At 38.9% G+C, this 16,121-nt stretch overlaps 1 protein-coding gene and 1 pseudogene across 2 annotated transcripts in view; both read right to left on the reverse strand.

Moving 5' to 3' along the window:
• Positions 1 to 16,121, reverse strand: part of FAM124A (family with sequence similarity 124 member A) — a 105,460-nt gene that overhangs the window by 12,912 nt on the left and 76,427 nt on the right. The window lies entirely within an intron of this gene.
• Positions 4,832 to 5,656, reverse strand: LOC125096390 (ADP-ribosylation factor-like protein 8B; annotated as a pseudogene).

Genomic DNA, 16,121 nt, shown 5'->3' on the forward strand with positions numbered 1-16,121 from the left:
GTATAGTTAACACACAATGTTTCATTAGTTACAGGTGTACAACATAGTGATTCAACAAGTCTAAATGTTATGCTGTGGTCACCACAAACGTGGCTACCATATGTCACCATCCAACACTATTACAACCACACTGACTCTTTTCCCTATGCTGTACCTTTCATCCACATGACTTACTCATTCTGTAACAGGAAGCCTGTACCTCCCACTCCCTTTTCCTCTGGCAACCATCAATTTGTTCTCTGTACTAACGCGTTTGTTTCTGGTTTTTCTTCCTTTTATTTCACTTAGCATAATGCCTCCTAGATCTATCCATGTTGTTGCAAATGGCAATATCTTATCCCTTCTTATGGCTCATATTCCATTGTGTGTATGTATGTTTGTGTGTAAACACACACGCTTCAATCCATTCATCTCTCAATGGACACTTGGGTTGCTTCTATATCTTGGCTAATGCTACACTAAATATAGGGGTATTACATCTTTTTGAATTTGTGTTTTTGTTTTCTTTGGCTAAATAGTAGTGGAATTACTGGATCATATGGTATTTGTTTTTAATTTTTTTGAGGCACTTCCATACTGTTTTCCACAGTGTCTGTACCGATTTGCATTCCCAGCAAGAGTTCACAAGGGTTCCTTTTTCTCTATATTCTTGCCAACACTTACTTATCTTTTTGATACTAGCCATTCTGATAGGTGTTGATATCTCTTTGTGGTTTTGATTTACATTTCCTTGATGATGAGTGATGTTGAGCATCTTTTCATGTATCTATTGGCCATCTTTGTTTTCTTTGGAGACGTTTCTATTCAGATTCTCTGCCCTTTTTTTAAAAATTTTATTTATTTATTTGACAGAGAGAGATCACAAGTAGATGGAGAGGCAGGCAGAGAGAGGGGGGGGGGGAAGCAGGCTCCCTGCTGAGCAGAGAGCCTGATGCGGGACTCGATCCCAGGACCCTGAGATCATGACCTGAGCCGAAGGCAGCGGCTTAACCCACTGAGCCACCCAGGCGCCCCTCTCTGCCCATTTTTAAGTTAGATTATTATTATTTTTTGGTGTTGAGTTGTGTAAGTTCTTCATGTATTTTTGGATATTAACTCCCTATCAGATATATCATTTGCAAATATGTTCTCTCATTCAGTAGGTTGCCTTTTCATTTTGTTCCTTGTTTCATTTGCTGTGCAAAAGCTGTTATTTTTTGGTATAGTCCCAATAGTTTATTTTTGCTTTTGTTGCCCTTGCCTTATAGGAGCCATACCTAGAAAAATGTTGCTAAGGCATGGCCATGTTCAAGAGATTACTGCCTGTGTTTTCTTCTAGAAGTTTTACGGTTTCAGGTCTCACACAGTTATTAGGTTCCTTAAAAAAAAAAAAAAAAAAGATTTGTTTTTTTAGAGTTGGAGAGGGGGAGAGAGAGAGAGAACCAATGCGCAGGGTGAGGGGCAGAAGGAGAGAATCTCAAGCAGACTCCCTGCTGAGCATGCCCACGCCCCCCACACCGGGAATGGGGCTAATCCCACTATCTTGAGATCATGACCTGAACCAAAATCAAGAGTCAGATGCTCAACCAGCTGAGCCACCTGGTGTCTCCTCACATTTAGCTTCATAATCTATTTTTGTTTATGGTAAAAAAGTGGTCCAGTTTCATTCTTTCACACGTAGCTGTCTAGTCTTCCCAGCACCATTTGTTGAAGAGACTGTCTTTCCCCTGTTGTATATTCTTGCCTTTCTGCTTGAGATCAATTGACCATATACGCATGGGCTTATTTCTGGGCTCTCTATTCTGTTCCATTGATCTGTGTGTCAGTTTTTGTTTCCAGTACCATCCTGTTTTGATTGCTATAGCTTTGTAGTAGATCTTGAAATCAAGGATTGTGATAGCTTCAGCTTTGTTCCTTCTCAAGATTACTTTGGCTATTGAGGGTCTTTTGTGGTTCCATACAAATTTTAGGATCATTTCTTCTGGTTCTGTGAAAAATGTTGTTGGTATTTGGGTGGGATTGCATTGAATCTGTAGATTACTTTGGGTAGTACAGACATTTTAACAATATTCTTCCAATCCAGCAGCATGGAATGTCTTTCCATTTGTTCATGTCATCTTCAACTACTTTCGATCAATGTTTTATAGTTTTTAGAGTATAGGAATTTCACCTCCTTGGATAAGTTTATTCTTACTACTTAAGTTAGTAAGTTTATTCTAATTAACTCTTCTTTAAGTGTTTGGTAGATTTGGTAGATTCACGGGTGAATCCATCTGGTACTAGACTTTTGTTTGTTGGGAGTTTTTTCTTCAACAATTTAATTTTGTTACTATTAATTGGTCTTTTCAGATTTGCTGATTTCACCTAATTCAGTTTTAGAAGGTAGATAAATTTCTGGAAACCTACTATTTCTCCTGGGTTGTCTCCCAGTTTGTTGGCATGCCTTTTTTTTTTTTTGTGGTAGTCTTGTATAACCTTTTGTATTTCTGTGGTGTTGATTTTCTTTTTTAAAGATTTTATTTATTTATTTATTTGACAGACAGAGATCACAAGCAGGCAGAGAGGCAGGCAGAGAGAGAAGGGGAAGCAGGCTCCCCGCTGAGCAGAGAGCCCGATGCGGGGCTTGATCCTAGGACCCTGAGATCATGACCTGAGCCAAAGGCAGAGGCTTTAGCCCGCTGAACCACACAGGCACTCCCGTGGTGTTGATTTTTACTTCTCTTTTGTTTCTGATTTTATTTGGGACCTTTCATTTTTTTTTTCTTTTGAGTCTGGCTAAAGGCTTACTTTATTTACATTTTAAGGAACCAGCTCTTGGCTTCATTGATCTTTTCTATTTTTTTTTTTTTTTCAGTTCCTATTTCACTTATTTCTGCTATGGTCTTTATAATTTCCTTCTTTCTACTAACCTTGGGGTTTGTTGTTTTTCTTCTTCCCTTGGTTGTAAAGTTATAGTTTGAGATATTTTTTCTATTATGTTCAATTAGCCAACATATAGTACATCATTAGTTTTTATTTATTTATTTTTTTTTTATTTTTTCAGCATAACAGTATTCATTATTTTTGCACCACACCCAGTGCTCCATGCAATCTGTGCATCATTAGTTTTTGATGAGATTTTTCTTATTTCTTAAGGTAGGCTTGTATTACTATATATTTCTCTCTTAGACATGCCATCACTGTGTCCCAAAGATTTTATAGCATTGTGTTTTCATGTATTTTTTGACTTCCTTTTTGATTTCTTCATTGACCCATTCATTGGTTGTTTAGTAGCATGTTGTTTAACTTCCACATGTTTGTGTTTTTTCCCAGTTTCCTTTTTTAAAGATTTTATTTATTCGAGAGAGAGATTGCAAGCACTCAAGTTGAGGGAGAGGCAGAAGGAGAGGGAAAAGCATACTCCCTGCTGAGCAGGGAGCCTGATGCAGGACTTTGAAATCACAACCTGAGCTGAAGGCAGACACTTAACTGACTAAGCCACCCAAGCACCCCTCCAGGTTTTTTTTTTTTTTTTCTCAATTCTTGTGATTGATTTCTATTTTCATACTATTATCACTGAAAAAGATGCCTGACAGCATGTTTTCGTTGATTTATTGAAACTTGTTTTGTGGCTTAGAATATGATCCTGGAGAATGTTCCATGTGCACTTGAATGTTACTCTACTGTTTTTAGATGTGGTGTTCTGTGTATATCTGTTAAGTCCATTTGGTCTAATGTGTTATTCAAAGACGTTGTTTCCTTATTTTCTGCCTGCATGATCAAACCACTGATATACGTGGAGTGGTAAAGTCCCTACTATTATTGTATTTCTGTCAGATCTTCTCTTTATGTCTGTTTAAAGATACTTTATATATTTAGGTACTCCAGTGTTGGCTACATAGATATTTATAATTGTTATATCCTCTTGTTGAAATTGGTCCCTTTATAATTATGTAATGACCTTCTTTATCTTTTGTTACAGTGTTTGTTTTTTGACATTCTTAACCCATTTTATTACATTGGCTGGAATGCTCTAAATCCATGAAAGCCTTTAAGAAAATCTTCAATTCCCAACCCTTTAAAAAAGTATGTTGATTCCCTCGCCCCCACCAAAAAAGAGAAAAAGAAAAAGAAGAAAAAGTAGAGAACTAATGATCTGGACAGATCCACAACAGCATGCCTTAGTTCCTCTCATATCCCCAACTGCTATCTGTGATGAAGAATTCTCAGAAAGCAGACGTTTTAAGAATTCATATATGATCTCACCAGTGTAAAAAACGATAACAACACTGATCTGGTGCCGTAGGTCACGCTTTGCAGACCATTTTTTTTTTTTAATTCCTAAGGTGTGATTATACATTTCACATGCATTTGTGAGATATGTAAACATTATGTTTATATCCCACATGAGTCAAGCTAAAGGTTTTCTAAATAATGTGTGGCACTAGAAACTTCATGTTGTTATCAAGTTAGTATCAGTATTAAGCGAATGGATTCTACAATGAATTATCATAGACATTTACTGAAAACTAATATAAATCTGGCCCAGAAAGACCAGAACAGAAATATGCAATTTTCTTCATTTAAGATGGTCAAGTGTTTTTGTTTTTGTTTTTTAAAAAAAGGCTCTATACATTGTTTAATACAAGTATGTATAAGAAGCTTTTGTGTGTGTGCTGACTTTATCATGACAACTCTAGCTGATTCTTTATGAAGGATTAGGGATACACATCTTCAGCAGTGCACAAGAGAAACTCTGGAAAAGGCAATTTCTTGGGTTTAGGAAGGACTGTATTCTGGCAAGTACTTCAGGGGAACGGACAGTAATTCTAGGATTACAGCCAGGAAGTACTGGAAGACTTAAGGAGATGCTTCAGCTTCTTCTAGGTTTTCAATGTTGAATAAGCCACTGAAGTGTGATATCTATGTTTTCCTTTTCTTTGCAAGAAATTGAATAACAGCAAATTCCTCTATACTGAATAACAGGTTCATTTTTTCAGTTTTCTGTTTCTCATCCAAGGCCTTAGGAAGCTCTCTCCTGCTTCCAAGTACTAGCACTGGAATTCCTTGTAACTGTGGCTTATCTAGAAGATTATGTAGTTCATTTCGAGAGTCTTCTATCTTTTCACAATCAGCAGCATCTATCATGTAAACAATGGCATTGACTCCCCTGCAGTACTGTTCCCACATGCTCTGGAATTGGAGTTGTCCTCCTATGTCCCAAATCTTTCTTGTGATGTTATCTTTAGTTACTTTCCTCATGTTAAAGCCCACTGTGGGTATCCTATCCTCACTGAACTGACCTGATGCGCTGACATGGAAGAAGATGGTCTTGCCCGAGTACTGCAACCTCACCAGCGTCAGGGCCATCTCCTCCTTCCAGAAGAGCGAGCGAAACCAGTCCAGCAGGTGGGAGATGAGTGCCAATATGATGTCTGCCGGGAGGTAGAATGGACGGGCGGGCGGGAGGACAGCAGCAGCGTCGGCTCTCATAAGAGCGGGCCTCAGCCCTGACCCCTCAACGGCTCCTCGGGGCCGCGGCACACCACTGGCCTTGTTTTAATGTCTATTATGTCTGATACAAGCATTGCTACCCTGGTTTCTTTGCTGCTGTTTGAATGGAATATCTTTTTCCAGCCTTTCACTTTCAGTCTTTAGGTGGCTATAGATCTGAAATGAGTCTCTTGTAGGCAGCCTACAGATGGGTCTTTTTTTGTTTTAATCTATTCTTTTACCCTATGTTTTTTGATTGGAGCATTTAGACCATTCATTTAAAGTAATTACTGATATGTATGTTATTACCATTTTCATTGTCTTCTGGTTGTTTTTGTTGTCTTTCTCTGCTCCTTTCTCCTCTTGGTTTCTTTCCTTGTGATTGGTGACTTCCTGCAGTGTTACGATTGGGTTTCTCTTGTGTGTGTGTTTGTGTGTGTATGTATTATAGGCTTTTGATTTATGGTTACTGTGAGCTTCATATATATTATCCTAAGTATACACTAGTCTATATCAATTGGATGGTCCCTTAAGTTTGAGCACATTCTAAAAGAATTTTTTTTACTCTCTCCTCCCCTTTTTATGTATATGTTGTCATATTTTATACTTTCCTTCTAATTGTGGCCTTTCCTTTTCCACTTAAAGAAGTCCCTTTAACATATTAAGGCTTGTTTAGTAGTGATAAACTCCTTTAACTTTTGTTAATCTGGGAAACTCGTGCTCTCTCCAGTTCGCAATGATAACTATGCCAGGTAGAATATTTTTGGTTGTACGTTTTTATCCTTTCAGCACTTTGCAAGCCAGAAGGGAATAACATGATACATTCAGTTTCTGCTGAAGAGTCAGCTAATGGCCTTATGGGGTCTCCCTTTTGCTTCTTTCTTGCAACTCTTTAACTTTCGGCATTTTTATTATTATGTGTCATGGCGTGGAATACTTTGGGTTCATCTTGTTCATCTCTATTATTTCTTCAGATAAGTTTTCTACACCTTTCTCTCTTAATCTTCTAGGACCCCCTATAAATTGAATGTTTGTTTGCTTGATGTCCAAGAAATCCCTTTATCTATACTTTTAAAAATTCTCTTTCTGGTGTTCAACTTGGGTGCTTTCTGCTACCCTTCCAGATCACTAATCCATTCCCACTCTTCTGCATCTGCTAATCTACTATTGATTTCCTCCAGTGTATTTTTCTTTCAGTTATTGTATTTTTTTTTCAGTTATTGTATTCTTCAACTCGGTTTCAATCTCTTTGTTGAAGTTCTCATTGAGTTCTTCCCCTTCTCCCTCCAGTCCTGCAAGCATCTTCATGTATCACTAAAGTTTTTAAGATTTTATTTTTATTTATTTGACAGAGATCACAAGTAGGTACTTTAAACTCTTTATGAGGCATATTGCTTACCTCCATTTCATTTCCTTTTCCGAGATTTTTTTTTTTTTTAAATTTGAAACCTGTTCTTCAGTCTCCTCATATTGCTTGAATTGCTGGATCTGTTTTCATGAATTAGGTAGGACAGCTACTTCAAAACTTGAAGGAATGGTCTTGTGTATGGTCATTCCCTGTGTAGACTGTGTGGGCCTGGTAACTTTGGCTGGAGCTGTGGCTTGTGTGGATTGGGTTCCCAGGGTGCTCTGTGATGGGGCTGTGGGGGTGAAGTGGGTGCAAACCAAGATGTCCTGAGGCTTTCCACTTGGAGGGTACCCGGTAGGGTCCCTGCTCTGGATCTGAGACACGGTACAGGCTGGGGGATCCTGGGGTGCTCTGGCAGTGTGGCTAGAACTGAGGCAAGCATGAGCACTCTGTGCTGGGGGTACCTTAGTAAGCCATCTGAAGCTGAAGTGGTATGAGTCTGGGGTATTCCAGGTTGCTTGTGCTACCTTCCTGCAATGACTGGAGATGTAGTAAGTGCTGCACAGGGGTATCCTGGTGTAAGCAGCACTGTACTGACGCCATCTTGGTGGGACAGCTGGGTGTGGGTTAGGGGCCTGGAGGTCACTGAGGTAGGCAGGCTGTCTGGGGCACCTGAACCCTGTTTCTACCCATACTGTCAAGCTTGGGGGTGGGGAATTTAAACCATAGTGCTTGTCCACTTCTTAGACCCAGAGAGTTCCAGCAGCTCCCCCACCTTCTGGCTGGTGTCTAGGGCTTGTTCCTTTATATTCTAGTTGCTCTGCTAATCTGTAGTCTTTTTTCTTCCTGTGCCCTTGGACATAGCCTCTTTGTGAACTCAAGTGGGAGAGGTAGTACATTATCAAGGGTAGGGGTTCCTGTCATACCTCCATCTCTCTTGATGTTCTCGGTCTTTTGTTGTACAGAAGCTGTTCATCCAGTCTTCAGTTGTTCAGAAGGAACTGCTTCATAAATAGTGCAGATTTGGTGTGCCCATAAAGGAAGGTGATTTCAGGGTCTTCCTACATTGCCATCATGGATCAACCCCCCCCACCCCACTTTGATGTGGATGTTTTTGGGTTTCCTGCAGAAGAATTTTTTTTTTAAATATGTAGCTGTAGATTCAGTGTGTCCATGGAAGGAGGTGAATTTGGGATACTCCTATGTCACCATCTCAAACTGAAAGTCCATTTTTTTTAATGGTCCTTAGAAATAAGGACAATTTAGAGGAAAAATGCAAGTTGCATAGTAAGGTAAAACCTGTGTACATTTGGTGAAAAGAGTGACATTTCTAGATAGGACACTTGAAAATTGTCAGAATGGTTTAAGCACAGATTTGCTTAACCACTCATCTGTTCATTTCTTATAGAATGACACACCAGGATAATGCAGAATATAAGAAAAGTACTTATTCTCCAGAACTGGCAAAATGGCAGCAAAGTGATAAACATCCATCTGACCTCCTGCTAACTGTTACATAGCCTCCCTAACTTCACTCCAATGCACCGATCTGAACAATCTTGATAAGTACAAATCTGACCACATCCCCTGGCAGAACAGACCCATTAGCAAGCTCTGCAATACTCTACTCCTTCAGCCTTGTATCTTTCTGGAATTGTAATCTATGTGGTCCAGCTGTTTGGAACTGACATTTTCCCCCAACACATCAGGTTGGCTTATATCTCCATGACTTCATGTTCTTCTAAATGCTTATCTGCTTACAGGACACCCTATCTTCAGAGACCAAACTCAAGGCGATGCTGTGAACCCTCATCTGGCCACCTGCCCTCCTTTGTGAACAATGTGCACTCACTTCTCTTGGGCGTATATCTAAGTGTGGAATTGCTGGGGCACAAGGCAAGTTTTTTTTAAGCTTTATAAGATTATATCAATGTATAATTGATATACAATTATACAATGTATAATTCTACCAGGAGTTTTAGTTGCTTCACATCCCCATTAACATGTGGCTTTACTGTTCTTTAAAATTTTTGCGATTCTGGTGGGTAATGATGGGTGGTGGGAAATTGGCATTTCCCAGATGACTGATTATATTGAGTATCTTCTTATATTTTTATTCTTCTTATATTTTTAATGGCCACTTGGATATCCTCTTTAGTGAAATGCCTATATATATATATATTCTGGATTCGATATATATACATTACAAATATCATCATTCATCTTTTAAGGCTGGTACTTACTGTGCTGCATTTTAAGAAATTGTTGCTACCCATCTAGCGGCTATTCTAAATCACGGGGGGGGGGGGGGGGCGCCAAACAGAAAAAAACTTGGAACCCTGAGGACTATGGGCTGCCATATAAGAGAGAGAACTAAGCTTGTATCTAATAAAGCCACTATTTGTCCTTTCATGAACCTGATCTTAAAGATTACCAAAACATAGACATTTTGCAGAAATGTACATTGAATAGTTAGAGGAACTGGGTTAACTGCAAAATCTTTACTTGCTGGTGTAAGGCTTTTAGCACCCTGGCTGAATGACTTCTAATACCTGCCCAAATGTTCATATTGGCACATACAAGCACACAACAAATTCCTACTGAATGAAGGAATACAAAAATACATGTCAGGTAAAAATACATCTCTTCTAAAAGTGCTTATTATCAAGGGAATATTAAGTATGTACAAATATCTGTAAACCACAAATGGTTTTTATAGGAAAAAAATCATGAGGACTGTGATATTTTGAGAAAGTGGCAGCAACATCTATGGTAAAAAGAAAATTTTCAAGTCAAGAAATGCCTTAGGGACCACCTTGTTCAGTCTCAGTATCAGGTCTTGGGAAAGTGGGGTAAGTATCACAGAAGATGCTAGATAGAAAGGGACTATGACCACCTGGAACTGTTAGTTCTGATTGACCTGGTGTATATTTAAAAAGCTATCCATTTGAGGATCAACGGACAAGGTCATAGATCTGAGAAATAACTTTAATGAGAGAATCTATAAATCTAAAAAACAATTCATGAAAGGAGCATATCATGCCCAATTTAAATTCTTCCCTAAGTTCTATGTTTTTCCCTGATTATTTTCAGTATGACTTATGCATTACTATACCATTGGCTATAAAATAAAAGGGTAGACTGAACTGATTTTTGCATTAACAAAGGGTTGTTACAATTTGCTAAAGTGTCACTGATTTAAGGAATTGCAGGAGAGATATATTCCTTATCATACTTCAATGAACAGATCTTAGAAGCAGCTGACTGAAATAATTAGTATCAACTTAAGAAAAAATCCCATTTTTGAAATTAGAATGAAAAAGCGTGAAGAAATCCTACTTGAACTGTGGAGCATGATAAAAAAAATATCTTTTGGGGACTTCCAAAATAAGGATAAGAGAGGGAGAAAGGAAGAGGAAACTTAAATGGCTGAAACTCCCCCAAACTGGGGAGGCATATGGTCATCCAGGCACAGGAAGCTCGAAGATCAATTTTCACCAAGACACCTTATAATCAACCTCTGAAAAATCAAAGACAAAGAAACTTTAAACCAGCAAGAGGAAAGAAAACCATTACATACAAAGAAATCCCAACAAGGCTTTCGGCAGAAACCTTACAAGTGAGGAGAGAGTGGGGTGACATTCAAAGTGCTCAAAGATAAAAAAAAAAAAAAAAAAAACTCAGAGACACAAATGATGAGAAAGAACTAGAGCAAAGCACTACAAAAAATGATAGCAAGAAAGGAACTTAAGACAATCAGAAAGCAATTAACAAAATGGCTATAGCACATCCTTATTTATCAATAACTATTTTAAAAGGACAGTATTCACAGGGGCGCCTGGGTGGCTCAGTGGCTTAAGCCGCTGCCTTTGGCTCAGGTCATGATCTCAGGGTCCTGGGATCGAGCCCCGCATCGGGCTCTCTGCTCAGCGGGGAGCCTGCTTCCTCCTCTCTCTCTGCCTGCCTCTCTGCCTGCTTGTGATCTCTCTCTGTCAAATAAATAAAATCTTTGGGGCGCCTGGGTGGCTCAGTGGGTTAAGCCGCTGCCTTCGGCTCAGGTCATGATCCCAGGTCCTGGGTTCGAGCCCCGCATCGGGCTTTCTGCTCAGCAGGGAGCCTGCTTCCTCCTCTCTCTCTGCCTGCCTCTCTGCTTACTTGTGATTTCTCTCTGTCAAATAAATAAATAAAAAATCTTTAAAAAAAAAAATAAAAGGACAGTATTCTCCAATTAAGGGACACAGACTGGCTGAATGGGGGGGGGGAAGACCCATCTGTATGCTGTCTACATAGGATTCACTTAAGCAGTAAAGGACACTCACAGGCTGAATGTAAAGGGATGGAAAAAGACATTGCAAGCAAATGGAAACCAAAAGAGAGCAGAGGTAATTAAATGAGACAAAATAAACATTATGTCAAAAATTATAACAAGAGACAAAGAATGTAATTACATAATGATAAAGAGGTCAATTATCAGGAAGATATACAATTCTAACTATCTATGCACCCAATATGGGAGCACCTAAAAAAACCCAATTGTTAACAGATCTGAAGGGAGAAATAGACAGCAATGCAATAATAGTGGAGGACTTCACTATGCTACTTCAACAATAGATCACCCAGACAAAAAATCAATAGGGAAATGGATTTGATAACCAAATCAAAGCTTGGTTCAAACTTTGGTTCAAACCCATTTCCCTTAGATCAGACATAATAGACATATAGAGAACATTCTACCCAACAGCAGCAGAATACATATTCTTCTCAAGTGCACACAAAACATTCTTTAGGATAGATCACAAAAAATAACTTAGCAAATTTAAGAGTAAATGATACCAAGTATCTTTTCTGACCATAATGGTATAAAACTAGAAAATAGTAGTAGGAGGGAAGATGGAAAATTCACAGTTGTGGAGATTAACATACGCATGAAAAACCAATTGGTCAAAAAAGAAACCAAAAGGGAAGTAAAAAATATATATATATGAAGACTACTGAAAATGGAACTACAACATAGCAAAACTTCTAGGATGCAGCAAGAGCTGTACTAAAAGTTCAGAGCCATAAATGCCCACATCAAGAAATGAAAAAGATCTCAACCAATGTCCCTCTAACCTCAAGAACTGGAAAAACAACAAGCTAACACCAAAAGCAGAAGGAAAGAAAGATCAGGGCAGAAATAAATGAAACAGTGACTGAAAAGTTAATAGGAAAAATCAATGAAACCAAGAGTAGTTTTTGTAAGATAAATAAAATTGACAAACCTTTGGCTAGACTCACCACAGAAAGAACTCAAAACAAATGAAAGAAGAGGTGTTAAAATGGATATATTACTAGAAATATCCAATCTACCATGATTGAATCATGAGGAAATTACTGGCAAGGAGACTGGAGATTTTTGATTAGTGATTCAAATAAAAAAGTCTGGAACCAGATGGCTTCACTAGTAAACTCTACAGAACATTTGAGGAAGACTTAAACTCTTTCAGAAAAGAGGAGAGGAGGGAACACTTCCAAACTCATTTTATGAGGCCAGTATTACACTGATACTAAATCAGATAAGGGCACTAGAAGAAAAGAAAATCATAGACCAGTATCCCTAATGAACATGGATAAAATATTCCTCAAAACTGATTTCAACAATACTTGAAAGAGTCATACACCACGATCAAAGAGGAAGAGATGGCTGATTTGGGGTTCAAATGCTGTATGTATATGTTATAACAAAAGTTTATTTACAAAAATAGGTAGCAGGCCAGATTTGGCCTATGGTTCTGCTTTGTTGAATCCTGTCATAAAAGCATTTCATACAGACTTTTAAACCAATTATCCAACTTTACTAGCCCCTCACCAAAGCCAAAAACACTGCATGCACTCTGGTTCATCTCCCTTGGTCATCTTCCTCCTGCCTCCTTCCTCAGGGCAAGACTGGGTCTGAAACAGCAAGTCTTGGCCATTCAGTGGCTCAGAATGATAAAAACAGGAGACTATCATCCATTAGGCAGGTAGGGAGTACAGTTAATGGACCCTTGATCTTGGAGGGAACAGAGGGGCTGTGTTGTCCCCTATTGACCTGACATGGCCCCAGTGCTCCTCTATGGAGATGGGAGTGGAAGGAATTCCAGTTCTGCTGAACTGGGGCACCCAGGATCCCTTGAAGAGGGAAATGGTTCATCTCACAGTTGGAGTTTCTCTGAACTTAAAGTGTGGGGTACTTCTTTCTCTTTGTTTTTTTTCTTTGTTTTTGGCCTGGACTCTAATCACCAATTCAGGAATAATTCTGTGTTATTCATAGATATTATTATGCGTTATTCATGGATAACTCTGTGCTCCTCACCACTTTCTAACATAAATCAGTAAGAATGAATTATTAAAACTGAAAGGCAGCGGTATTTCAAGTCTGACTTAGTTGCCCATATCTGACAAGGAACCACACCTAAAATAAGGCAACACGGAGTCATGTCTACAAACCATCTTCAAAACCTCCCAGTGGACTTGGCAATATATGTTATTGCCAGACTACTGCTGGTCATGTTGGTCCTCTCCTGGCCATTCTCAACTTTGCAACCCGCCCCCCACCCTGCCGCCAACCACCACAATCAGGATCACTGAATACATGTGTTTTCCAGTACAGATTTAAAAAAAACCAAACACTTATTTGACAGAATAGTCCTCAAAACCCAGGCTGTCTTAAAATCATGCTGAAAGCAACAAAAATGAAAGCAGAACTTACTGTATAATATAATAGGTCAGTTTAACCTGGCAGCTCATAAGAATTACTTGGGAAGCTTTAAAAAAAAAATCCCACTCTAGAGCAACTGAAACAATCTCTGGTGTGGGAATCAGTTGAAAAACTTCCTAGTTGATTTTATTATGAACCCAGATCAGGGACTACTGTTTTAGGCCAATTTCCTGATCTACTCTTATGCCTAGCTTTATGTTTTCTATGCCTGGGACTCATACTTATTTTTATGGCTACTGAAAGTATATATTTTCAGGATTCTGTGCTTTTCTATATACTAACAATGTAACTGTAGAAAGAGAAATTAAGGGATCAATTCCATTTGCAATCGCAACAAAAACCATAAGATACCTAGGAATAAACCTAACCAAAGAGGTAAAGGATCCATACTCTAGAAACTATAGAACACTTATGAAAGAAATTGAGGAAGACACAAAAAGATGGAAACACAGTCCATGATCATAGATTGGAAGAACATTGTTAAAATGTCTATCCTGCTCAGAGCAATTTACACTTTCAATGCCATCCCTATTAAAATACTACTGGCATTCTTCAAGGAGCTAGATCAAACAACCCTAAAATTCGTATGGAACCAGAAAAGACCCCGAATCACCAAGGGAAGGATGAAAAAGAAAATCAAAGCTGGGGACATCATGTTGCCTGACTTCAAACTATATTACAAAGCTGTGATCACCAAGCCAGCATGGTATCGGCACAAAAACAGACACAGACTAATGGAACAGAATAAAGACTCCAGAAATGGACCCTCAATTCTATGGTCAACTAATCTTTGACAAATCAGGAAAAAATATCCAATGGAAAAAAGACTGTCTCTTCAATAAACAGTGCTGGGAAAAATGGACAGCTACATATAGAAGAATGAAACTGGACCATTCCCTTACACCACACACAAAGATAAACTCAAAATGAATGAAAGACCTCAATGTGAGACAGGAATCCATCAAAATCCTAGAGAAGAACATAGGAAGTAACCTCTTTGACATTGGTCACAGAAACTTCTCTCAAAACACATCTCCAAAGGCAAGGGAAACAAAAGCAAAAATGAACTTCTGGAGATTTCATCAAGATAAAAAGCTTCTACACGACAAAGGAAATAGTCAACAAAACTAAGAGACAACCCAACGAATGGGAGAAGATATTTGCAAATAACACTACAGATGAAGGGCTGATATCCAAGATCTATAAAGAACTTCTTAAACTCAACACTCAAAAAACAAATAACCCAGTCAAAAAATGGGCAGAAGACATGATAGACATTTCTCTAAAGGAGACCTACAAATGACTAACAGACACATGAAAAATGCTCCACATCATTTGGCAACAGGGAAATACAAATCAAAACCACGCTGAGATACCACCTTACACCAGTTAAAATGGCAAAGATTAACAAAACAGGAAATAATTAAAGTTGGCAAGGATGTAGAGGAAGGGGAACTCTCTCACACTCTTGGTGGGAATGCAGACTGGTACAGCCACTCTGGAAAACAGTATGAAGTTTCAAGATGTTAAAAATAGGGCTTCCCTACGACCCAGCAATTGCTCTACTACATGTTTACCCCAAAGATACAGGCGTAGTGAAAAGAAGGGTCACATGCTCCTCAAAGTTCATAGCAGCAATGTCTACAATAGCCAAACTGTGGAAGGAGCCGAGATGCCCTTCAGCAGATGAATGGATACGGAAGATGTGGAACATATATACAATGGACTATTATTCAGCCATCAGAAAGGATAAATGCCCGCCATTTGCATCAACATGGAATGAACTGGAGAAGATTATGCTAAGTGAAGTAAGTCAAACGGAGAAAGACAATTATCGTATGGATTCACTCATATGTGAAACGTAAGCAATAGTATGGAGGACCATAGGGGAAGGGAGGGAAATCTGAATGGGGAGAAATCAGAGAGTGAGATGAGCCATGAGAGACTATGGATGCTGTTTCTCAGTGTTTCAGAGAGGAGGAGGGGGGAGGGGTAACAGGGTGATGGGTATCCAGGAGGGCACCTGTTATGATGAGCACTGTGTGTTATATATAACTAAAGAATCTTTGAATACTACATCAAAAACTAATGATGTACTATACAGTGGCTAACTGAACATAAAAAACTTTAAAAACCCTTTTCTATTGCTGAACAGTTGATAGAGTAGGAGGACCCTAAGCTCACCTTATCCACATTCACAATTAGATAACACTCACATCAGTAAGTAACCTAGAAAATGACCTGAAGACTGGCAGAAGAAACCCCACAAATAAATGTAGAGAATAGGCCACACTGAGGAGGGTAGGAAGGGTAGGAGACACACTGGGGAGCTAACTGAACTATATGGTCTATGAGAGGGAGGGACCCATGGACTCAAACCGGAGAAACTGATTATCACACCAGTGAGCCTGTGCTGGGAGGATGAAGATCCATAACATTTGGCTTTAAAAACAAGAAGGGCTGAATTTTATGAGTTCTTACAATCAGCAAGACTTAAAAACTGGAATTTTAAAAATCAGCAGGCTTAGCTATGGGAGAGCTGGTAGGGCAAGAGGAAACAGCACAAAAAACAGCCTGTGGAGA

Source organism: Lutra lutra, chromosome 3, assembly GCF_902655055.1.
Source record: "Lutra lutra chromosome 3, mLutLut1.2, whole genome shotgun sequence".
NCBI classification, from domain to species: domain Eukaryota; kingdom Metazoa; phylum Chordata; class Mammalia; order Carnivora; family Mustelidae; genus Lutra; species Lutra lutra.